General features: G+C 41.6%; 1 long non-coding RNA gene across 1 annotated transcript; it reads left to right on the plus strand.

Moving 5' to 3' along the window:
* Window positions 1-927: 927 nt before the first annotated feature.
* LOC122238550 lies at window positions 928-14990 on the plus strand. Its single transcript, XR_006217474.1, has 3 exons — window positions 928-1063; window positions 1272-1376; window positions 14876-14990. It is a non-coding gene; the product is annotated as an uncharacterized LOC122238550 (long non-coding RNA).
* The last annotated feature ends 11618 nt before the right edge of the window (window positions 14991-26608 follow it).

Consider the following 26608-nt stretch of genomic DNA (forward strand, 5'->3'; position numbering starts at 1 on the left):
TTTGTATAAATTGTGAAGTCGGTTCTTTGCTGTTTCTTGGTCCTACGTGCTTAGGACTTAGGACTTAGAACTTTTGTGATTTCCTCTTGACGGACAACAGGTAAGTCCATCTTAAAAAATCACTCTTCTGTAGTCTAATGAATATCAACAAAATAAAATGAGATAATATATTCCTTAACTAAAATATTTTTGATATGAAGAGTGTCCTGTTGGAATTACCTTTGGAAATGCCACTCTGCTTATATTTCTATCTCGAAATGCCACCCTGCTTATATTTCCACATTTGTGTGTGAAATACAAAGCCATAAAAAAGAATCCTGCTTTCAGATTGTGCATTGATATGTATATATGTGTACGTGTGCATTCAAAGAAAGGATTTTTGTTTTTTCAGTATGGAACGCTTTTTATTTAACAAGACATTACAGGTAACCTTGATTGTCCAATGTAAAGACACATAACCTCTTCAGATTCTGCATCTTCCTCACTCTGTACTCAATTAGGTGCCAAACACAAACTCTAATTCTTAGGCTCTTATGTAGTGTTTAATTGTACAGATTCCATAAAAAATCACTTAATATAAAGAAAACAAATACTCTCTTTTATTGCCACACTAAATACTTTTGCCAGCAAATGCTTTTGGGGGTGCTTTTTATTTATGGATTTTTCACAATGCCGGAGAGCTTTTGTCTTTTTTAGTGCTTTATATTTATAGTTGTGGGATGATCATTTTCTGGTTGGTTTCACATTGAGCTCTTTTAGAACTAGTTGGAGTAGTAATAGTTTCACACAGTTTATACTTTCTCCCCCTGAGTCCTATGTTAAATCTTTTTCACTCTCTCAGTGACATTGCAGTATATTATGCTATACATTCTTAGGCTATTAACTTTGGGCATTGCTAATGATTTCTTTTTTATATATATACAGGACATAAAACATGTAAATGTTTCTTATTAAAACAAGAAAACTCAAAACACAATCAACCCTATCAGAAAAGAGAGAGAGAGAGCAAGAGAGCTGGAGAGATTTTTTTCCTTCTTCACGTAAGATTGCAAGACTGAAACAGGTTTGTAAAATCCCAGTGTTGGAAAACAAAGTAAATTATAAAAGACCCCTAAAGGGAGTGATTTAGTTTTCTTAAAAAACAGCTTGTTTGGTATTCCATTCCTTATCACTTATCATTTTTTTTTTAAGTAACACATTTGAAAAATCAACAATACCAACATAACAGGGTTTTGGTTTTGGTTTTGTTTTGTTTTGTTTTTCTTGGCTAGAAGAAAATGCCTGAGTCTTTGTGAGAAGGCAGGAAGGAAAAAAAGGAAGGAACTTCAAAGTCACCTTGACCACATCATTGCCCTCAGATAAAGGAGCCCTGAGGAGTAAGTAGCTCCCTTTGTAAGTAAGCCTCTGAGGATTCAACCTGAGGGTGATATGTATAAGATAGCTGGGAAGGAGTACCCTTTGGGACAAAACCTAACATCAAAAGATTTAAGGGAGCAGGGTGATTCAGAAAGCACGCCCTCCCACCCCCAATACAAGAAATGGACCTGATGAGGGGCACCTGGTGGCTCAGCTGGTTAAGCGTCCCTTGGCTCAGGTCATGATCTCATGGCTTCGTGGGTTAGAGCCCGGCATGGGGCTCTCTGCTGTCATATCCGAGCCTGCTTTGAATCCTCTGGCCCCTCTCTCTCTCTGCTCCTCCCCACCCACATGCACTCTCTGCCTCAAAAATAAACATTAAAACAAAAATGGGGCTGATGACAGCAACAGCAACCAGCATTTGTGCCTCCAAGTGGAGGGTTGCCTAAGCCCCAAAAGGAGTCTTTGGAAACCACTGGCCCCCTGGCTTACTTTGCAATTGGGCTTTCTTGATATGCCAGCTTATGCTTTCTTATATATGCCGAGATGATTCCGAGAACACCTTTCACAGAAGTTGAAACACCTAACTTGGCCGCTTTCAGGCCAAGCAGTCAATGGCTGAAGAATGGGATAAGTAAGGATGGATGGGATGGAGGAGAGAGAACAAAGCGAAGTGGGAGAAGATGATGGGTCCCCTGTGAGGAGAATGAGAGGGGAGAGTAAACAGGTGAGGGAGCGGGGAGATCGGGAAAGAAAACTGCAGGAACAAGGGAGGTCAGATTTCACTAGAGCCTACCCCATGCCTGGAACTACAAAGCTCGCCGTATGGTACACAGAAAAATGAGAAGACAATTTCTTTTACTGAATGCACTAAGGGGGATTGAAGAAACGTATACAAAATATTTCCTGGGGTTGCCCCAGCAGCACACGGACATCCACATGTGGCTGGGCTCTTCCCCGCCCTGATTTACCCCCCTTGGGGCAACGGAAGCCAGAGCCGCCACTGCAGCCCAGTTCTCTGCCCTTACAGAGGTTCATCTGTTTCCAGAAAACCGTGTCCCTGAGGAGCAAGGTCAGCAGACAGGAAGTGAGGTGGGCAGACAGGCAGTGAGGTCAGCATCAGGTCTCCATGCCCAGAACAGGACCTCTGGCTTCGCTAGAGGGTGCCTGCTGGTCCAACCCCAGCGCTGCTCACTGAGCCGGGCAGATAGGCCCGGCCCAGAGCCACTGGATCAACTTTCTCCCAGAATTTTGACACCAGGAGCCCCTCCTGGTGGACGCACGCTGGAGAGAAACAGATCAAAGCAGCAAGCAAACAAACCCCGAAAACCAAAACCCAAAACGCCCTAATTGTTACATAACTTTTATTTTCTTCTAAAGACATTTATTATAGCTCTTCAGAGTTCTTAAATTTCCCCAAGTGAAGGATCTGGTTTACTGGTGGAGATATATGTCCCCAAATAAAACTGGACCCTTTCTGAAAAGCCACCTGTTCAAGGTTAACGCCGTGGTCTGTATCCCTTCACTTTTTTGAACCCTCAGTGGAGAGCTAATCAGCGGATCTGTTGTCTCCTGGAAACCGGGAAGGAAAACAGTCAGTTCTGTTCTCTTCCCTGGGCCGGGGGAGTGAGCTATAATAAGGGAGCCTAAGAACACACTGGAAGCCCACAAGCTGGAACACACAGGTTAGCACCGCCTGGCTGACCTGACTCACAGGTGCGCGGTTGCCAGGTAACGCTGGGGCCTCCGGGTTCTTTACAAAGCCCTGCAGTGGGGCTGGGAGAGGTGTGGGCAAGGGCCCCGGGGTGGTTGTGGGGGCAGGGCGAGCGGAGAAGCGGAGTCACTCTCCCGGCAGCTGGTCGTGCAACTGCTTCTCACCTGCGTGGCGAGTGGAAACACGTCGGCTTTGGCCCCGAACGTTCTCCTTCCCCAGCTGCTTGTGCTGTGAAAGAGCCCCGATTCACGGTGATCAGGCAGAAAGGAGGAGAGGACGCAGAAAGCCCGCCAGTTTTCTTCTTCCACGTGTACATCTACGTACATATACGTATACACGAAACACACCACCTGCCCTTTATAAAGTGATATTCTAAAACTTCTTCTCAATCCCGGGCAAGTTTACGGAGAGCATTTTCACATATGTGAAGGGCAAAAGGACCCGTGGACAGAGCTGTGGGGTGGTTGAAAACCTCTGGAATCCAGCCCACGCTGTCGCTTCGCCTCCCGTGTTAGTTGGGAGTCACCTCTTTTGAGATTCATGGAGAAATTGCTCAAATCCTTATGTGTTGTGGGAGAACCAGGCATTCCTCTCGGCATTTTTAGGAATTCTTGAGGATTTACAACTAAATCCTCTAGGATTTACCTTCCAGGACCCCTAGCTCCTTCTTGCACAGATTTCATTCTGATCAGGAGTTCACACAGTCCCTTGCATGTGGTCTGCATAGAGAGCCTACCATTTCCTAAACCATTTATCTGGCAAATTTGTAAATCTGGGCCGCCTTTTTCCCAAATAATGCCAGATGTGAAAGGACCTGCGTGGTCCTAAGCTCATGCTGATTTGTCTTCTAGTGGGTAATAGTGGGTCAATTTGAGTACTCCTAGGGATCTGTGTTTTATTTCGCTTGAGCAAAGAAGCTTTTAGTGAATGGACAGGTGCACCATGACTGTGTGCCGTAGAATAGGAGGTGATCCTAGCCTGAGATTCATTTAAAAAGACAGGTCTGGTGTTTAAGTGCCAGCGTTTTTCAGAGTCTGCATCGGTGGGTGTGCTAGTGAGGTCCAGAGAGGGTTGAATATTCAGAATCAGCTGGCCTTTCCTGATACGTGGCCTGTCTTTCCAGCTATGTCTTTACCAAGCATAGAGTGTGCTTTTGCCCCCCTGAAATATCCATCTGTTCCTGAATCTGTTTAGGGTGAAGAAAAGAGGAGGTATCTAATGAGACTCTAGGAAAGCTTAGAATTGGAGGTTGAAGCAGACACAGCCAACCCACAATGTCACCACCTGGAATCAGGCAGGCACATGGGGAGAGCACGCAGGCCAACCTTCCTAGCCCAGAGGCTACCATTCCACTTTATATGTTTGAGTCATTGTGAGGAGAGAAAGATTTATAGGCATTCTTTCAACACTTACTCCACAAGCATTTATTGAACACCTACCCTATTCTGAGCAGTGTATTCAGAGACCAGGACTGGAAACAAGTCATTTGTTCTCACTAGTCTGGAACACCGCTCTTTTTAACTGCCTGTAGATCACATTCTAAGTATCACTCTGTGTATTGATTAAATGCTTACATGTGTAAAGGATCTTACAGGGTTGATATTTGGGCGGGGGGGAGCCAAAAGCAAGCAAACTATTACATAGACAGTGCTCCAGACTGGGGAAAAGATGATAAGAGGCACTTACAAGAAGCTGATCTAACCTGTTGCCCTGGATTCTGATACCATAGGGTCTCAGCTTCAAACGTGTATTTAAAAAGATGTCTTTAAAAAAAAAAAAAACCACAAGTATTTGCATAGTGGTGTTAATAGTTCAGTAAATGTCATTTTTCCTGTTTGATCATAACCAGCTCCAGGATCTCACATGGGTAGGGATGCCTAGTTCATTAAGGAGATGCCATATTTGGCGGGTGAAAATGTGGTCTTTGGTACTAGTCATCACTCATGAAGTAATATCCGAAATGTGTGAATAAGGAAAATACAGCCCTTTTCAGAGCCTTTGGCACCCATCCAGAGGCTCATTCAATGCCACAGATGAAGAGCTTCTCTTTCTGAATGTGCCCCTCTCTTCAGGAGCCCCCCTTATCCCCCTGGAGTGAGAAGACTTGGCATCAAATGCAGCTCCCAGAGCTTGGGAGGCTCCCGGAAAGAATTTTGTCATGCTGATTCTAGAACGGTGTTAGCTGACTTTTCAAAAGTCGAAACTCCTACAATGCTTTTTCATTCTGTCTTCCAGAGAAGGCAGGCCAACCAAATAGATGTTGACCACCAGAAGATTCTCTGTTACAAGGGCAGTAGATATATTACATATGATTTATCAAGCTGCTTATGATCAACCTTTTGGAAATTCTAACCGTTTCTTTTTTTAACTGGGAGAGCCATAGTCCAGTTTGCCTTGGATAAGTCCCACTTTATTCTTGTTTTGGTGTAAATATCACTAGTTTTTTTATTCTATATCACTAGATATAGATAGATAAAAATATCACTAGTTTTTTATTCTCCTATGTGTCGTAGTTTGAATGTATGTGGTCGCCTTATTTTTAATCTGGATCCTAATCTCCCACCAGTTGACAGTAACTCTTCCAGGATCATTCCAACTTTGTCTCTACATAGTTACGTGAATATGGAAAAGACATCTAATTGTCCTGTGGTTTCATGTGGTCCTTGAAATAATGGGGTTGTCTGGATAAATAGTATCTACTTCCTCCACAGTTCCAACGCTTGCAAAGAATGTTAATCGTATCAGTCAAATTACTCTGGTTACCTTTTGAGGAACCCTTTTTTGTCCTCTCCGAGTGAGTTGGGACAACTGGATTTTAGAGGATCTTTAATAATCCATAAGGAGGTGGTGAAGGATCCTTCATGCCATTTTAAAACGTTTGGGCTTCCTGCTACACCAAGGAAAGTGACGAGTGACAAGGTTTGCCAATAGGTGAATGATGTGACCAAATGTTGGCTGCAAAAAACGTGTTTTGTAGTAATGCAAGTGAGAGGATTAGAAGCCCATTGTAAGGCCAGCAAGAACTCTGAAGGCTTGTACCTCGGGATCAGGGAAGTTGTGAAACTAACATCTTCCTGAGTTGCAGTGGGAGCTTCTATTCTGAGTGAATTTGAATCAAGTTTCTATCTCCTTTACTCAAATCTCTCAAATCTAGGCTATTGGTATAGTATTTCCTTGGTTCTCATCTTTCAATATGGTTTTGTGTGTGCTATTAAAACAACAACAACAACAACAACAACAACACTGCATCCCAGGGCAAGACGTCTTTCAGTGATGAATCAAGTGATTCCCATGTGTTAGTTTATGAATTGTTAACTGCTTTGGGATTCATAGGGATGAAAGATGCTTTATTTATTGTCCTTTGAGATGAAAGATGCATAATTTATAACACAAGGATTACTATTTTATTCACTCTTGTGACGCTGAAATCAGATTCTTTTCTAGTGATGGAATTGCAGAATCCCCTTTAATTTGTGGGCAAGTGGCTCATTAAAAGTTTCGGTGTTGGAGGGTCTGGCTACACAAAAGTGGGTGTTGTATGAAGGAAGCAGTATGATCCTTTTGTTGTTCCACAAAGGCTTCATTCTCCTGCTCATGAGCGTTAGTAAGATGTTAAACATGTGTTTGCAGGATGGGCATGTAAAGATGTTGGCTCTGATGTGTGCCCATGCAGGCTTACGATGACATAATTGGGTATATTCTGTGAAAGTATCTTAAACTATCACAGCTCTAGACCTTGCATGGTCTTTTCTTCCAGTGGGCCTAGGACCTTTACATGGCATTATTGTACCTTTCCAGGTAATCACAAGTTTCCAGTATCCAAAAATATCAACAAGTATGTGCTTAGGAAAATGTCAGCTTCCTGGTTGATAGACGCTTTAGAATTCCCTTGGCTGGAAATCTTCTGTTTGCAACCTTGTAGGGAAGGCTAGGTTGACTTACTTGCTTTTAACTAAAAGGAAGGGATCACTTCTTGGCAGCCAGGTTTGGGACTGTTTCTCTAATTTAAAAAAAAACAAAAACATATCTGTCCTGGGTCGTCTCTGCATCAGATGGATTGCGAAGAACCATGGATTTGTGTATAGACCGGGGTGATGCAGGAATGTTGAAGTCATTTTTTACCTGGCTATTCCATCCTTCCTTTTGAGGGACTGATGTCACGGACTCGGCCTTTTTAGCGGTCACCACAGTGGTGGAACGTATGGAAATAAGAGAGCAGAGTCAGGATGGCCATCAGCTTCTTCTTACTCCTTTTCATCTTTATCAGATGAAGTGTTCTTGCGCTTTGAATATTGGCCGTATAGCAATAGTGGGAAAGGAAAGAGACCTACAGATGGATGGTCCCGGGGGCGGTGGGACCTGGGCTGTGTAGCAATGCACAAAGAACCCACCATGAACTTTACAAAAAAAATCCAGGGAAACTGATGAACCCAAGCCAGAATTTTTCTTCTTAAAATGATTTTGCCAACTTGGTCACATGCTTCTGTTTTATTAGAATATGTATTTGCTTTCTTACCCATAGTCAGGCTGAAGTTTCTAAGAATGTTCTTATACAGAAAGTATTTCCAGAAGCTATAATTCTCCCACCCGCAGGGGGATGTGACTATATTTCTACTTGAGTGTAGAAGGCCATGAAGGAAGCTAGGACATAACCAATAACTGTCTTTTGTGTATATGGAAACCCTGGCAATTATGTCTTCCCTGGGGACAGAAATGGACTTCAGCTAAAGTGAGTCCACTGAGTCGGGAGAGTCAGTCGGCCTGTTTCTCTCATTACCAGCATTACTAAGGCAATAGATGTTTTAGCAAAGGACAGATAGCCACCTATCTGGAGTGACTTAAAGAATATATGATTTTTTAATTTTATTTATTTCTTTTTTCGCCATTCAGACACGCTGCTCTGCAGATCAGAAACTAAGTCTGATTTACCCTCAGGTCCAAGCCCGCCCCCCACATTTTCCACGAGGCCTTGCGGCTCGCGTGGGTGGGTCCCATGTAGCAGCCCATATGGGAGACAGTGAGCACTGTGATTATTACAAGGGGGCACGGGCTGTAGTCGTGCACAGCTTCCTGGTGGTTGACTCAGAGCCGTGGGACGCTGCAGTCAAGGATTCTGTACCCCAAGAATGCCTCCTCCTCGCACGTCCCATCTCCTGCCGGCCCTTGACCGCCTGGAGGACTCATCTCTGGAACTCGGAGTCTGATGAGGAGAGTGACTGAGCCCAGCAGGTGCTGGAGACCAAAGAGCCCCTGCCTTCGTGAGCTCTGGCCTTTGCCCCTCTGCCTGCAGCATCCAAACACCTTCTGACTCTGAAGCAGTGAGTGCGGGGCCCTCAGCCCTGTCCCACCAACCTCCAAAAGCCCCAGGCTGGGACCAGGACAGGAACCCCAGCTTCTCAGCAGCAGCAAGGCACTGTCTGTTCAAGAAAGTTGGGCCATTTTCAGAAACTGAAGACCAAACTGAAGAACTCTGTAGGCTTCCTCCTCCTCTGGATACCTGAACCTAAAAAACAAACGACAAGCAAACGATGCTCTACATTTGTAAAACTTGAAATCGTATTTATTATATCAAAATGAAAAGTTTATATTTCTTCAAACTGTGCATGGCATAAAATCTTTCACATTTTTTTCCCATGAGGTTTTGTTTTTGTTTTTGTTTTGTTTTTGTTTTTGTTGTTTTGTTTTAGTGGTCCATTCATCTGTGTGAGAGAGAGACAGAGAGTGAGTGGGGAAGGGGCAGAGAGAGAGGGAGACACAGAATCCGAAGCAGGCTCCAGGCTCCGAGCTGTCAGCACAGAGCCCGACACATGGCTGGAACCCGCGAACCGTGAGATCATGACCTTAGCCGAAGTCGGATGCTTAACCGACTGAGCCACCCAGGCACCCCTTTTCTCCTTCCTTCCTTCCTTCCTTCCTTCCTTCCTTCCTTCCTTCTTTCTTCTTCTTCATGAGGTTTTTAAAACATTTACCTGGTGATGTGTGCTTACTTTTGTTTTTTCTCCTTTCTATTATTATTTTTTGCATTGAACCAGCCTCCAGAGGATGAAGTCTGCTTGCTGCTTTGAGAACTTGCTCTGGTTGGTCCAGAATGGCACTAAGTCACTGCGGGGTTAATAGAGCCGCTTGAAGTATAGCCATATGTTATTAAGGCTGTGACAAATGCATTTGTGTCTTTATCACTTGTGATGAATGTTTCATTTCATTGACATCAATTCTAATTCCGGAAAATAAATGCTCACCCAAGAGAGGCACATGGCATCTTTCTGAAGCTTAGAAAAAGAGGAAAAAAAAATTTTGTTCCATAAGAGAGGAAGTCTGCTCCCCAAAGGCCTACGAGTCATCTCAGGAATAAAGATCTGTGTTCTTTTTCTTTTCTTTTAAAAAAAAATGTCTGCAGGGTGTAAGCAATGCATTCTACTATCCCACACTCTGCTTATCTGAGGGGCTGGGCTTTCAAATGATGGAAACCTAGGACACTAGGACCAGAGGGATTTTAGGTGTCTGTTGGCCCAATATCTTTATTTTATAGATGAGAAATCCAAGGCTCAGAGAAATCAGGTTATCTGTCCAGGGCCCTATAGCTATTTAGTTGAAGAAACAAGATTTGAAAATGGTTTCCCTTCTCTTTCATTACTATTATCTATTCCTGTAAATTTGTTTTATTTTATTTATTTAAAAAATTTTTAAGTTTTATTTATTTATTTTGAGAGAGAGAGAGGGTGAGCAGGGGAGGGGCAGATAGGGGGGTGGAGAGAGAGAGAGAGAGAGAGAGAGAGAGAGAGAGAATCCCAAGCAGGCTCCATGCAGTCTGCGGGGATCCTGGCGCAGGGCTCGAACTCATGAACTGTGAGATCATGAGCTGAGCTGAAATCAAGAGTCAGACACTTAACCAGCTGAGCCACCCAGTCCCCTTATTTTGTTTTTAAAGTCTGTCCTCTTTATAGCACCTGTTCTAGAGTGCAGAAAAAAATGTTGTTTTCATTAGGCAGAAGCAAAGCAGAGACACTGTGCGGTAAAGAGATTCACGGTCAAGGTCAAGAGATCCTCAGTAGCAGAAACTGTAATAGTCATGCATACACAATGAGAAAAGCCCTATACACATCACTGTAGATACATCTGGGCTGCAAGTGTGGGGTTTTAGGACCACCATAGATTGAGATAATCACTAACTGTTGTCCTCTCCCCAACACTGTGCCTTCAACCTTGAGCCATATGGTAAAATGAACTATGCAAATCGTAAATCAGATCAAAAAAGAGGTGTGGATGCATTTTCTAGTCGTCTGTAGAAGGCCTCCCAGGTACCTGATGGTCACCTACAAAAGTGAAGATAATGTTTTTCCCTGGCTTTGCTGAACTGTCTGCCTGCTCCTTGGTATAATTTTGCAGCACTTACTTGGCGGCTGTGGTAAAATGAAAGAGAAACAAACATGAGATCTGGTCATTTGGAACAGTTGATCTCCTGTGTCTGGATAGCCGTTATAAACACTAAGCACAGACGAAGGAAAAGATGACGTGGAAAAAGGGATTGTCTGTGATGTTCAGACCTAAGAACTTATAAATTGCTTGGTGTTTCATTCGAACATAAAGCTATTCCCCTGTGTGTCTGCTGTCGTCTGGCTTTGTGTCTGAGATGCCTCCCTTAGGATGACCTCCGTTTCCAAGGCAGAGCCTGCAGTGTTCTGTGTTTCGGAAACCGACGGTATGTTTCAGCCTCCTTGGCAGGCGGAAGCGTATGAAGAATGGTCTCACCCAGCAGAGTCCTCAAGTCCTTTCCCGAACTTCTAAAGGTCCTAATTGCTCTTGTGGTCTCTGCTTTTGACTAGCAAATGAGTGTTGATGGCGCGGCATCCAAGTTGGAGTTGGGAGAGACCCTAGATTTTTTTTTTTTAATTAGTGATTTATCAATAATATATGTTGCCTACAGCAAACCAGGAATTTCACATACCTTTCTTTTCCGTTGTTTAATTCAAAGCTCTCAACTCTCAGGTAGAGATTACTATCCCATTTGAATGGAGGTTCAGAAAGATGGCCTGGTCACATTCCCACAGATCCGATATAAGATAACCATTCGTCCCCATTGCCGTGGATAATCATTGACAGATCCTCCGTTGACTCTCAATAACCGGTGTAGTCAATGTATTGTATGATCCCCCTAGTTAATTAGCACCAGAATTGATCTGGTGCAAAATTGTGAAGTGGCGGGAATTCATCTTTGGGACTTTCTTGCATCATTGATCTGACCTCCTTCATTCCTCCCTCCCGGCAACGTGATTTCCCAGCCTCACCTTTGTGTTTTCCTCACTTATTCTGTCTCAGCTGGTTAGTGATTGGTTGCTGTTAAACGTTGGTATGACTAGGAGCCTATGGGCCTTCCTCATCCATAAACCAGCCAAGAGTTCTCAACCACGTCGCTCTACAAAATTCAGTCCGGCCGCCACCTCCATGTTCGCAGAACGAGGTGAAAGCTTGTGGCTGTGAAGCAGTTACCAGGATTATCTCTTGTCATTGTGTCCTTGTATCATTTCTTCTCTGTACTTGCACAGGACTCTGTATATGGCTTTCCCTCTGTGATTTATCACCTTGTATGGTGATCGCCTGCTCATCATTCTATCTTTCCTACAATATTATGAAATCGTAGAGAGCCAAGATAGTATTTTGTTAACGCATTCTCAGTACCTAGTGGTGTGCTTGACATAAAATAAAATAAAATAAAATAAAATAAAATAAAATAGAATAAAATAAAATAAAATAAAATAAAATAAAATAAGATTAAAATAGAAGGCTTGACAAATAAGTAGAAGAATCTCTTTTGCTGCTGCTTTCCCTGGTTCTCCCAATTCTGTTTTTTTATTTGTTTGTTGTTTGTTTGCTTGCTGGCTTAAAACAAATAAATTTATTATCTTACAGTTCAGGAGCCAAGAAGTGTGGAATCTAGGGGTCGGCAGGATCAAACTCTCTCTGAAACCTATAAGGGAAAACCTTTCCGTGCCTCTCCCTACCTTGCAGAGATGGCTGGCAATCACATGGCCTTCTCCCGTGTGTGTGTGTGTGTGTGTGTGTGTGTGTCCTGTAATTTTCTGAGTGCTTTTTTCCAGGACTTTCGGTCATCCACTTTGTTTTTTGCTACTCCTTTTCTGAGGGTCTCTGATTCTCTATTATTTATTGAGTCTTCTGTTTCACATTTACTGGTATTTATATTGTTGTGATGTTTGTCTTTCTTCCTCGCTGTGAATCTACTTTGTAACCTCACTTAACAACAGGTCCAACTGTTTCAATACCCAGACTTTACTGGGGACAAACACAGCTTGCCTGCTTCAGCTGCTTTGACTCCTGATACCTGTCCAGACCCAACTATCTTTTCTTCTTTTTGCAACATTGGATCTTGGAGTTAAAAGATGTGGCTTTGAACCCTGACTCTGTATCCTTCTGGCTGTGTGACCTATAACTTAGCCTTTTGAACTCATGTTCCACATCTGTGTCAGATAGGTAGTAACAATACCCTTGTCTCCAGAATGAATGAGATAATATGTGTAGAAGGACTTTGTAACTGAACAGCAAGCTTGTAAATGAACACCAGAATTAGGGGGCCATCACTGCTTTGTGTTTAAGAAGTTCGTAAACACAGGAGTGCCTGGGTGGCTCAGTCCGTTAAGCACCTGGCTTCGACTCAGGTCATGATCTCGTGGTTTGTGGGTTCAAGCCCCGTGTCGGGCTTTGTGCTGACAGCTCAGAGCCTGGAGCCTGCTTCAGATTCTGTGTCTCCCTCTCTCTCTGCCCCTTTTCCCCTCACCTCTGTATCTCTCTCAAAAATAAGTAATTAAAAAAATTTAATTAAAAAAGTTAAGTTCTTAAACACAGAAAACCTCCCTCAAGCCATAATAATAAGGCTCTTCTAAAGTAAAGAGTGAACACTTTAAGATTTGGCATATCACCTTGGAAGGATAGCCAACCTTGGACTAGGTCATCTTTGGAACCGGTGAGAAATGCTGTTTTATAGTTTGCTAAATTTAGGTCTGAGCCACATCGAACTAAAAGTTGAACATTCTCTAACTTAGATTCATGTTTGTAAATTATTTTTAAATTGGTTTCTTTGAATTTTAAGCAATTCTGGATGTTTAAGCCTGACAATATGTTTGTTATATAATGAGTGAAAAAATTGCAAAAAAAATGAGCTACATCACACATTAGTGTTGGTTTGCAATAGCCTTTAGAAACAGGTAAAAAAAAAATACTTAAGGAATTAAGCCAGATACCGTAAAGTCTTGGTATTAAAATTTCAGATGGGAGTGCCTTGATGGCTCAGTTGGTTAAGAGTCTGACTCTTGATCTCAGCTCAGGTCTTGATCTGAAGATTGTGAGTTCAAGCCCCACATTGGGCTCCACCTTTGGCTCTGTGCTGGGCATGAAGCTTACTAAAAAAAAGAAAAATCAGATTAGCAGGCCTGAAAACCTCAGATAATTCTGTCCATTGGAATTTGAAAATATTTTCCAAATTTTATTGATTTCATACTCAAACTATTCCAACCATATTTCTGTTTTGTAAAACGTAGAACTTACAACATTGACATTTTCTATAAAAGAAGAATGCTATTTTTAAGAATATAGTTCTTTTCTACTTTGTGGGAAGGTTTCAAAGATTGTAGTCAAGGAACTGTTTATAGAAAATATGCAGTGAATGAGCAAGTCTGACACTCCCAAGTAGGATTACAGATATTAAGATGCCATATTAATACTAATTTTAAGAGCTTGTAAATAAATAAGTCGTAAAAAAAAAAAAAATAAGTCCCAGGGATGAAAAGCACAGCATAGGGAATAGTCAATAATATTGTAATAACTTGTATGGTGACAGGGGGTGAACATTTTGTAATGTATAGAATTGTTGAATCACTACATCATATACCTACGTCACAAGCCACTAGGTCATAAACCAATGTATGTCAACTACACTTCAGTTAAAAAATTTTAAAGAGTTTGAATTTCTTTTCTAACTTACATTTTTTTTTAAAAGTGCTTGCGAATGTCAGTCTTTGGTTGAAAATGCATTTGAAATGCACTCTAAGCTAAAGTGGTTTAAAGGGTTTTGAAATTTGGGGGGGGGTTGCTGCTAACAGTTGTGTTATAAATACCTCTCGTGGTACAGATGTGATTTACACCTTTTGCTTTGCTGCACTATTTCGTAAATCATAATCCTTTCTCATGATAATGATGTGTTGCTTCGAGCTGGCGAAATAATAGCTGAACACCTTTGAAGAGCTTATGTAATGTTTGCAACATACTCCACTGAAGATCTGTAGATTTTTGGAAGCCCTGTGCTCTGTTCAAAATGGCCGAAGGGAATTTAGAGAATCGCCATGCTGACTTTGGTACATTCAAGTTTAAGTACACTCTGAATATTTATTTTTAATTCATGCTTCAGCTAGTCCCCACGCTATTCATATTCTTGTAGCAGTAAACCGGTTAAGCATGATTGATGGAAAAGAACTGTACAAATTCAAGGAGGTCTATACGGGAAAAGGTGAGGCTTCAGTCATGAGCTGGGAAGCTTTTTGTAGAAAGGGCTAGATAGTAAATATTTTTGATTTTAAAGACCATATGATCTCTTTTGCAACTACTCGATTCTGCTGTTGTGGTGTGAAATCAGCCATACACGGTGCGTCAATGGGTAAGCATTGCCGTGTTCCAATTAGACTTTATAAAAAGAGACGACAGGGCAGATTGGGGCTGTGGGTTGTGAATCGCTCACACCTGTTCTAAGCAGAAGCTTTGTCATTGCTTACATTTTTTTTAACCTCTTTTTCTCCACAGAGAGGATTCAGAACAACACAGAAGATTAGAGAGATGTTAATAATCATCAGAACTCGAGACAAGGCCTCCGACTTACTGCTGTAGCTGAAGGAGCTGCTTTGGGAGAGAGTAAGCGATTGCCCTTCTAATCCTGCAGTCTTTATTAAGAACGAATAAACAGTTGAGGTGAGAACCTAAACTCAGAAGACAAGGTGGCCGTCTCCTTGGATGAGTCTCAAAGCCCGTCCTCTGTGGCAGTTACTGGTATTGGCTCTACATGGACAGATTGCCTATGAACCAAGCAGAGGCGTGAGTCGAAATCCAGGCCAAATGGACTCAGTTTCTAGGACTGAGGTGTCACAATGCCGAGTGGCTGATGACTCACGATCCTTGTCTCACCCGCTTTTCCTATGGCTTAAGTGTCACGCCTTTTGCTGCTTGTTTCCACATCTAGAGAAAGGAAAAAGTGGGGGGAAGGGTGGCTAAAACAAGTAATTGAAGATGGTCTTGGGAGAATGGAACATAAAGGGTGGAGCAGCAGAAATGGCACAAAAAGAGAGAGAGAGAGAGAGAGAGAGAGAGAGAGAGAGGAAATAGACGGTTGGAGACCAATCTGGCTCTAAGCAGAGATTCTGAATAAGTGGAATTATTTGGGGTGCCATCACTTTTGCCTCCCTTTGCTCCACCCCATTACTTCTCGCACGCTGGGCATGAGTGCCACTTGAGGGTCTGGAAAATCTTCTCCCGGCCTTGGGCAAGGCTGGAACGTCCAGGCTTCTCTTCTCTCTCCCCACTTGACTGGTTTCGAAATTTTCAGATAATCTCAGATAGCTTTTAAAAGGAAGGACCATCATTTTTACACTAAGGTGGAATAATTGAGAGCCCCGAATTAATCTGTAATTTATGACATTCAGGAAGTGTAGGGAGATCATTTTCAGCAGAGGGGAGTCCCACGCAATCCCTTCAATGACACTAAGTAAGCCCCGAGTGCTTGCTTTTGGGTCAGGACAGGCGTCTGTTGCCAGTATGGGATACGAAAACAAAAACACAAATGGTGAAACTCTTGGAGCCCAAGGGGTCACCTGCTTCTCTAGACTCTGTAGACCACCCTTTCTTTTAATATCTAAATATGGCAACTTGAGACTCTGCCCCATACCAAGATGAGACTATCCTTTGGTGTTCCTGCAGATTTCAGGGGGAATAGAAATCTTGATTGGCCTACTGAGCAGTTTGCTTCTTAAATGTCACTTGTCATCCCTGGGGATTCCTTTTCTCTTGCTGGCCCACTCTCCCCCTGAGGTGAACACCACCCTGGTTTTTCCATTTTTCGTGAATAACTCGAAAAAATAACTCGTGCATGGCAGACTTTTTCCAAGGTTGGCAGTAATCGTGGGCAATTATAAGTATAGTACCATATGGACCTCAATTTAAATTTAATATTAGATATTAGCTTCCCAGTAGTCATTTCTGATAATAGAAGGTGAGCTTCCTCTCTTCTCAGGACCCTTCCCTTGGCACTGGCGGTCTTCCTTCCTTGCTTCCCGGCTCATTCTCGCATGCTTCATTATTCCTTTTATCCCTCTGCCCTTTGTCTTCTCTTTCTATAATATCTTTTCACCTTCTCTGTAGAGCAATTTCATTCTTTGTTTTTCAAACCCTCTTCTAAAGGTGGAGAGGCTCTCTGTGCAGATGTATGGGCAAAAAGATTATTGAGGTAATTCTTTAAATACAGAGCTTTCTGGGGCACCTGGATGGCTCAGTCGGTTAGGTGTCCAACTCTTGATCCTGGTTCAAGTCACAATCTCTTGGTTCATAAGTTCAAGCCCCATGTCGGGCTTCATGCTGACAGTGCAGAGCCTGCTTAGGATTGTCTCTCTCTCTCTCTCTCTCTCTTTCAAAACAAATAAATAAACTTAAAAAATAAATATAGAGCTTTCTCCCAAATATGAATTATACCATCCCCTAGAATGAAACAAAAAAGATGCAGTCAAGTCTTGTGCAATAATAGCGATTTTAATTATTGACTCTCTGGCAATTTAATGACACATGCAATCACCTTTTTCTCAGTTCTACTTTTTGAAATCTCTTGGGTCTTTAAATCTTAAACAGTGGAACTATGTTCCACTCCCTCCTTCTTGAAGTTCTTACACCTTTTGGTTTCCATGGCATTGTACTTGTTCGGCTTCTTAAAACTCATTGAGCATGTCTCTTCCATTTCATTTCTTGGCTTTTTTGTTTCCCCCTGGTAACCTAGCCCAAGGATTCTGGGTTAAAATACAAGCTGCAGTGTGGGAGTGTCAGGCAAGTTCATGGAACTCTGAGAGGGTCCCAAAAGGCAACAGGCAACATTATCCAACCTATTCTTTCATCTCTGATCACTCCCACATGAATTACGATGTACACCAAGTATATATGTGGCTATTTGTTTTACTTCTCAAGTGATAGGCTCTATTAACAGCTTTTGTGATTTAACCCCTCCTTACTTGTCTATCTGCCAGGGGTCCTAAAGGGCCAGTCACTCAAGCTAGAAATGTGGCATCATCACTGAAACATCTTTGCCCCCATCCCTGAGATTCAGGTGACAACTGGGTCCTTATCACATTTTCCTTCCCTTTCCAGCCTCATTTCTGTCTTCTCCGTTCTGTTTGTATTTGCCAGCACCTTCGTCCAGCCAGCCCCGTGCTGCCTTCATCTCCTCCAGTTCCCCAGGGAGACCCAAAAGTTGTCTCTTCTCCGAGTAGGGAACCAGTGGAATGGATCCCTGAAACTCAGTGAACATAGCGTTGCTTCACTCCGGCATTTCCATGCCCACAAGCATTCTGTTACCTCTGACACAACTGCATCTGGTAAGTGTTTTAATGGGACGGAGCAAAATTGTTCTGAATTCCTCTCCCAACTGCTTGGCGAGTTGCGCCCCGGCTGGGCTTCGGGAAGCTGGATCTGGTGCGGGCGTGGACCGCAAAGCAGGAGGGCTCTCTGCTGCCAGGTATGGAGCGAACTGAAAACAGAACAGGGATTGGGCGAACACGAGCGGTGGAACTTGCCCTGTTGGGGGGGAGGGTCTGACCGCAGGTGACCACCTGCTGCCCAAAGTCACACTCAGGCCCACGTGCCTGATACTCTCTGGGGGCGAGGACCAGCCGTACGGGTCATTTTAAAGAAAATGGGGATGACTGTTAGAAGACACGTGGCCTGAAACTGCAGTCAGAAACCCAACACACGTATGGCGGTTTTAGGGTCTCACTCACTTGTCATTTTACTCTGTTAATTTGGTGGATAATTGAGAAGCAATTCTGCCATTCACCATTTCAGTCAATGCACGCACAGCACTACTGAAGATGCTTAACGTCTCCTCTTCTCTCATGGAAGGATATTCCGGTGGCAGGAAGTAGATCATGAAACAGGAAATAACCTAATCACAGAGAAGGGGGATACAAGGAAGGAATGAAACCAGCCAGTGGGGTAGAGAATGACGAGAAGAATCGTATTATAGATTGGATGCTAGGGGGACAAGTACTATTTTATTTATTTATTTATTTGTAACATTTTTATTTATTTTGAGAGACAGAGCAGGAGGGAGAGAGGAACAGAGAGAGAGGGAGACACAGAATCCGAAGCAGGCTCCAGGCTCTGAGCTGTCAGCACAGAGCCCGACACGGGGCTTGAACCCACAAACCGCGAGATCATGACCTGAGCCGAAGTCGGCCGCTTAACCGACTGAGCCACCCAGGCGCCCCAGGGACAAGTACTATTTTAAATGGAGATCTGACTAATGAGAAGGGGCCAACCACACAAGGAGGTTAATCCTAGATAGAAGGAATAGGAAGCACAGTATTCCAAGACAGGAACAAAGACAATAGAAAATTCAGTGTGATCAGGGAGTGGGGAGCAACTGTCAGAAGAGACAGAGATGAGAATTGAGAGACGGGCAAACGTCAGATATTAGGAGACTTGCGGCAGGAGAATGACGTGGGAGTTTCAATGGGAAACTACTGGGCGCCTGGGTGGCTCAGTCCGTTGAGCGTCTGACTTCTGCTCAGGTCATGATCTCACACTCCTCGAGTTCCAGCCCGGTGTAAGGCTCTGTGCTGACAGCTCAGAGCCTGGAGCCTGCTTTGGATTCTGTGTCTCTGTCTCTCTCTGCCCCTCCCCACTTATGCTCTGTCTCTTTCTGTCTATCAAAAACAAAATATAAGGCTGATGCCAATTTCAAAAATAAATAAATAAATGGGAAACTACTGATGGGTCATAAGGAAGGGAGGGGCACTCTCATTTTTTGTCTCCCTTCAGGCTCAGAGGGTCACTCTGACAGCAGTTTTACCATTCATTGCTCATCCTGTTTCCCTTTTCTTTGAGCATGGCTATATTTTTTCACTCAAAATTCCAGAGGAAACCAAGTAATTGGCAGGTAATTAATTGCTGTTAATGGGGCCACCTCCTAAGTTGCTGGACAAACCATGGATGGACCACTCTTGGGTTAGCTTTCAAGTTTTGTTACAAGCACCTGTTCAGAGGAAAACTTACTTGCTTCTATGAATTGGGAGCTCAGGGCAGGTGCATTTCAACTAGAATGGAAACAGTGTCAGGAATGGCAGACCGGTGTGTTCAATTCATACCTTCTTCTGCATGCTTAAAATTAAGGGGCGAACTAATAAAACATTATTGAAGTAAAGGGCGCCTGGGTGGCTCAGTTGGTTAAGCATCCGACTTCGGCTCAGGTCATGATCTCACTGTTCGTGAGTTCAAGCCCTGGGTCGGGCTCTGTGCTGACAGCTCAGAGCCTGGGGCCCACTTTGGATTCTGTGTCTCCCACTCTCTCTCTGCCCCTCCTCTGCTCACACTGTCTCTCTCTCTCTCTCTCTCTCTCTTAAAAATGAATAAACATTAAAAAAAATTTTTAAGAAGTAATTGAAGTAAAATGCATGATATATGTTATATAATTACAATATTTTGTATATTATATTATGAATTGAAGTAAAATGCATATAACATTGTGTATTACATCACATAATTACATTTTATATATTATATAATATATGACACATAATAATATATTATATAAAATAACTATATCACATAAAATTATTTCCTTTTTGGCCTACAGAATATATTTTCCTAGAAAACAAGGGATGGTGGTTGATGTGAAATCAGACCCAGTTTCCTTGGCCCTGGATTCATGTCTGGCAACATGGCTAAAAGACACTAGCGCCTGGGTTGTAGTCCTTGATGGAGATGTCTTTGTGGCCCTTTTTGGCAGCTCGGCAGATAATCTGCCCATATACATCTGGTGTATTGCTGTGAAATGTTGCACACATAGCATCTGAAACACCTGCTCCTTGTTATTTTCCTTGCTGAGAAGTAAGTAGTTTCCATTTTATCTTACCCACACACTTCTGATGTGTCTTAGAGATCCTGGATCAACGTACTCAGTCATAGGTTAATCTAACACCCATGGACTAAAAAGACATGTCTAAGATACCAAGCTAAATATTGACAAACCCCAGAATAGAACCTGTGTATTCTCTTTTCTATTTCAGTAATTGTTATAATTGCGTCTGGAGATGGGAAGGGGAGTAGGAAAAAAAAAGTAATGCAACATGTGGGAAAACTGAAATGTAGGAATTGAATTTGGTTGGGGAAAGGCAGTGGTGAGGATAATTAAGAGGAAAATGGCACATTCAGATAAAGAGAAAATGGGATGGAAAATGAGAAAAGGGAATACAATAAAAGGGAGGTATCCAACATAGAAAATTAGACAATGTGGCCTGTAAGCCATTTTGAACTCAGTCAATCCCTTTAAGTCTTAAGAGAATTTTGTATTTTTTAATTTTTTTTAAATTTGAAATTTTTTTTAATGTTTTATTTTTGAGAGAGAGAGAGACAGAGTGTGAGTGTGGGAGGGGCAGAGAGAGAGGGAGACACGGAATCCAAAGCAGGCTCCAGGCTCTGAGCTGTCAGCACAGAGCCTGACACAGGGCTTGAACTCATGAACTTGAGCCAAAGTCAGATGCTTAACTGACTGAGCCACCCAGGTGCCCCTTAAGAGAATTTTTTAATGTGGCCGTGTTTTAACTAGCTTGATCTCTTTGAAGGGCTTTTGTCATGAAAGTAAGAAGTAGTCAAGGATTTTCTTGACTGTGGTTCTATGTCAGATTGAGATGTCATGGCTTGACTTTTCTATAACTGCCTGATGGGTTCCCAAAGATGGCGAATGCCAAGTAAAGCAGGCTTATTGACCAGGGAAATATAACCCTTGAGTCAGCAACTGTCTGGACCTTGTGGGATAATCAGAGTTCAGCAGAAGCATAGAGGATACTCTTTCTTCTTTTCTACTATGCTTTAATCATTTCTTCTTATAAGACATTGCTTTGAGGGGTACCTGGGTGGCTCAGTCGGCTGAGTGTCTGACTTAGGCTCAGGTCATGATCTCACGGTCTGTGAGTTCAAGCCCCACACCAGGCTCTGTGCTGACAGCTCAGAGCCTGGAGCCTGCTTCGGATTCTGTGTCTCCCCCTCTCTCTGCCTCTCCCCCGCTCATGCTCTGTCTCTCTCTGTGTCAAAAATAAACATTAGAAGGGGCGCCTGGGTGGCTTGGTCGGTTAAGCGTCCGACTTCAGCTCAGGTCATGATCTCACGGTTCGTGAGTTCAAGCCCCGCGTCGGGCTCTGTGCTGACAGCTCAGAGCCTGGAGCCTGTTTCAGATTCTGTGTCTCCCTCTCTCTCTGCCCCTCCCCTGTTCATGCTCTGTCTCTCTCTGTCTCAAAAATAAATAAACGTTAAAAAAAATTAAAAATAAATAAATAAATAAATAAATAAACATTAGAAAAAATTTGTTATAAAAAGACATTGCTTTGAGGATTAAAGAATCAGAATCCTTAGGGTGCTTACTCTCTATGAAAAATATTCTGTTGTTTCATAAACAGGATATGCTGCTCTAGGCAGGGATTAAGAAGCTTTTTCTGTAAAGGGCCAGATAGTAAATATTTTAGGGTTTGCTGACCATACTTACTGTTGTGGGGTGACAAACAATTGCAACTACTCAACTTTGCCAATGTCATACAAAAGGTACAAAAAGGTTTTACAATACATAAAGGAATGGGGGCACCTCGGTGGCTCAGTCGGTTAAGCATCTGACTTCGGCTCAGGTCATGATCTCACGGTTCGTGAGTTCAAACCCCACTTCAGGCTCTGTACTGACAGCTCAGAGCCTGAAGTCTTCTTCAGATTCTGTGTCTTTCTCTGCCCCTCATGTCTCCCTCTCAAAATAAATAGACATTAAAAACAAACAAACAATACATAAAGGAATGGGTGTAGCCATGTTCCAACAAATTTTATTTGCAAAAACAGGTTATGCCTATTTGAACCTACCAAGCTAGAGGAGCAAAAAAAAGAATAAAGAAAACTGAGGAGGGCCAAAGAACTTATGGATACAATCAAATGGATTAATATATGTATAATGAGAGTCCCAGAAGAAGGGAGAGGAATGGGAAGATAGTGTATCTGAAGAAATAATGGCCCAAAACTTTTCAAATTTGTGAAAATAAAGGGAAATACAAATTTAAGAAGCTCAGTGAAACTTAGCTGTGAAAAACCCAAAGAGGCTCACATTATGATGCATTATATTCAAACTGTCAAAAGTTACAGATGAAGAGAATCTTAAAAGCAGCAAGACAAAAGTGGCTGATCATGTGCAAGGAAGCTCCTCTCAGATTATCACCTCTCAGGTGCCTCAGCAGAAAGCTTGTAGGTCAGAAGAGGGTGGGGTGACATATTCAATGTACAAAATAAAAAAAAAAAGCTGTCAACCAAGAATACTATATCTGACAAAACTGTTTTTGAAAAATGAAAGCATAATTAAGACTTCCCCAGATTAAAAAAAATTTTTAAATGTTACCCAGATAAACAAAAGCTACAGGAGTTCATCACCACCAGATTTGCCCTATAGTAAATGCTAAAGGGAATCCTTCAACTTGAAATGAAATGAAACTAGACAGCAACACAAAATCATATGAAAATATAGAGGTCTCTAGTAAAGGTAAATATATGGACAGATATAAGATCCTGTAGAATTATAATGTTGATGTATAAGTCACTTTTAATTAGCACATGGAATTTAAAAGACAAAGCCCAAAAATATAAATCTATTGCTAATTGATATATAATATAAAACAATGTAATTTGAGGGGGAAGAGATATAAAGGAGTAGAGTGCTTGTGATTAAAGTTATCATCAGTTTAAAGTAGATTTTACAACTTTATGATGTCTTATACAGCACTCTTAGGAACCACAAAGAAGGTACCTATAGAAAATGCACAGAAAGAAATCAGAAGGGAATCAAAGCATGTCACTATATATTAAAAAATATATATATCAAAGAGACACAAAGGAAGACCGTGCGAGAGGAAAAGGAGAACAAAAGAGCTACAAGAAGAAAACAGTAAAATGGCAAAAGTTATTCTCTATCAGTAATTGCTTTAAATGTAAAGGGATTCAACTCCCCAATCTAAAGGCAAAGATTGGCTGAATGAAACTAAAAACAAAATAAAATGAATTTAAAAACAAACAAAACCAAAAAAAAAAAAGATCTAAGTATTTGCTGTCCACAAGAGGCTCACTTCAGATGTAAAGACACACACAGGCAGAAACTGAAAGGAGAGAAAAAGATATTCCACGCAAATGGAAACCAAAAGATAGCAGAGTGGCAATACCAATATCAGACACAAGAGAAAAAGAAGGTCTTTCTCTGTCTCTATCTCTCCTTCTCTCTCTCTCTCAGTGTGTGTGTGTGTGTGTGTGTGTGTGTGTGTGTGTGTACTATTTACCATAGCATCAAAAAGAATACTTAGGAACAAACTTAATCAAGGAGGCAAAAGACTTGTGTACTGGAAGTTAAAGAAGACAGAAATAAATGGAAAGACATCCTATGCTCATGGTTGGAGGACTTAATATTGGTAAAATGTCCATATTACTAAAAGAGACCTACAGGTTCAATGCAATCCCTGTCAATATCCTAATGGCATTTTTTTTTCCAGAAATAGAAAAAAAAAATCCTAAAATTTACATGGAATCTCAAGGGACATGAATAGCAAAACCAGTCTTGGAAAAAAAAAAAGTTGAAGGTCTCATACTTCCTGATGTTAAAACATATTACAAAACTGCAGTATCGAAACAGCGTGGAACTGATATACAGACAGACATATAGACCAATGGAACCAACACTAATCCCAGAAATAAGCCCTAGCATATACGGTCATATGATCTTCAGCCAGAGTGCCAAGACCACTCAGTGGGGGAAAGTACCATCTTCAACAAATGGTGTTGGGAAAACTGAATTTTTACATGCAAAAGAATGAAATTAGACCTTACCTTAAAAATGGATATGAGACCTAAAAATATAAAACTCATAGGGGAAAATCTATGACGTTGCATTTGGCAATAATTTCTTGGCTATGATGCCAAGAGCACAGGTGACAAAGCATAATAGACAAATGAAACTACCTCAATCTTAAAAAAGGAAGCAAGAAACAGAGTGAAAAGGCAACCCACAGAATGGGAGAAAATGGTTGCATATCATACATCTAATAAGGGGAAAAATCTAGAATATTTAAAAAACTACAATTCAACAAGAACAATATCATGGGCAGACTTGAATAGGGCATTTCTCCTAAGAAGAGCTGCAAATGGATAATAAGCATGTGACAAGATGCTCAATATCACTAATCATTACTGAAATACAAATCAAAACTGCATTAAGATATCACCTCAGACCCATTAGGATGGCCATGATAGAAGAACAAAATAAAAAAAAACATAAAATAACTAGTGCTGGGGAAGATGAGGAGAAATGGAACCCTTGTACGGTGTTGGTAGGATCGTAAAATGGTGCGGCCATTATGGACAACAATATGGAGGTTTCTCAAAAAATTAAAACTTGAACTACTGTATGGTCCAGCAATTCTATTTCTGGATATATGTCTAAGGGAATTGAAAGCAGAGTCTGAAAGAGATATCGATACACTAATGTTCGCTGGAACATTATTCACAATAGCCAAGAGGTAGGTGCAATTCATGTGTCCATGGCTGGATGGATAAAAAAAATATATGGTTTGTGCATACAATGGCATATTATTCAGCCTAAAAAAGGAAATTTTGTCACATACTACAACATGCATGAACCTTAAGATCATTCTGTTAAGTAAAATAAGCCAGTCACAGAAAGACAAACACTGTGTGATTCCACTCATACGAAGTATGTGAGTTAGTCAAATTCATAGCAGTAGAAAGTAGAATGATTATTACCGAGGTCTAGGGGACAAGAAATGGGGAGTTCATGTTCAATGGATATAGAATTTTGGTTTTTCAAGATGAAGAAATTCTGAAGACCTGTTTCATAATAATGTAAATATACTCAACACACAGTAAACCATGAACATAAAATTTTAAGGTGGTAAATTTTATGTGCCTTTTTAAAACTGTTTTTATTCTACCTTCTTTCTTATAATGTATTTTCTTTGATTGTTTAAATAGGCTCCACACCAAACATGGGGCTCAGACTCACGACCCCAAGATCAAGAGTCACATGCTCTATCAACTGAATTAGTCAAGGCACAGCATGGGCTTTTTTTTTTTTTTTCTTTTCCAGAAAGCAGGTCATGGCGTAGACTTGGCCCTCGGACCATAGTTCGCTGCAAGCATTTCTGAAATAGAAGGAAAAATAAAAGTGCAGTGCTTTCTGTGTTTTCCGGGGACCATGAAACAAGGCATTGTCTTGTAAATTATCTTAAGTTGTGTTAGGAATAAAGACGGGGCATGTGACTAAATATTCTGTATTTGGGGGGGAAATATTCTGGGGATAAAGTACTTTGAACCTGGGGGTTGGAGGAGGTAATGATTTGCTGTTGGGAGTGAAGTAAGTAAGGAGAAAAATGACTGTGGTTTATGTTTGCTAAGTCTGCATAATGTGGAGGGACTACATGACTTCTAAGAATGTAAACAAATCATAACTAAAAAAAATATATCCAACTGGATTTTCCCTCTTGGGATGAGGTGGGTGATAGATTCCCATATGTTCTGTCTAACAGAGTTTTATTCCAATTTCTCTTCATGAAAGCAACTATTTTTAAAAAATGTTGGGTTCCATAAGAAATACATTGATATCTATAATTTTGGGGGGTTATGGTCCAATCCCTTATATGTTTTATTTGCCTAGACTAAATCGGATCGTAAAACCTTTGGCATGGGGACCAGATCTTTTACTTGGTGAAGAACAAAAATGTACAGACACAGTGCCCCGTGCATCATAGTTACTGTAAACGTTGCATTGAACATAGTAATCTGAGTGAGGAATTTGAAGTAGTAGGATAAATAATATTTAAAGGAGGCCCATAAAAGAAGATTTGGGCACCTGGGTGGCTCAGTCGGTTAAGCGTCTGACTCTTGATTTTGGCTCAGGTCATGATCTTACAGTTCGTGGATTTGAGCCCCAGGTCAGGCTCTGCACTGACAGTGTGGAGCTTACTTAGGATTCTCTCTCTGCTCTCTGCCCCTCCCCTGCTCATGCTCTCTCTCTCTCTCTAATAAGAAATACATAATTTTAATAAATAAATAAATAATCTCTCTAATAAATAAACTTAAAAAAAAAGATGCTAATTGTAAAATGGGATTAAACTGGACTGTCAAAGATGCAGTGTCCCATGTTCATGGTGCTTCAAATAATGTGAAAATGTTTCATTTCTTGTTTCTACCTTTTCTGCA

Source organism: Panthera tigris, chromosome B2, assembly GCF_018350195.1.
Source record: "Panthera tigris isolate Pti1 chromosome B2, P.tigris_Pti1_mat1.1, whole genome shotgun sequence".
Lineage (NCBI taxonomy): Eukaryota > Metazoa > Chordata > Mammalia > Carnivora > Felidae > Panthera > Panthera tigris.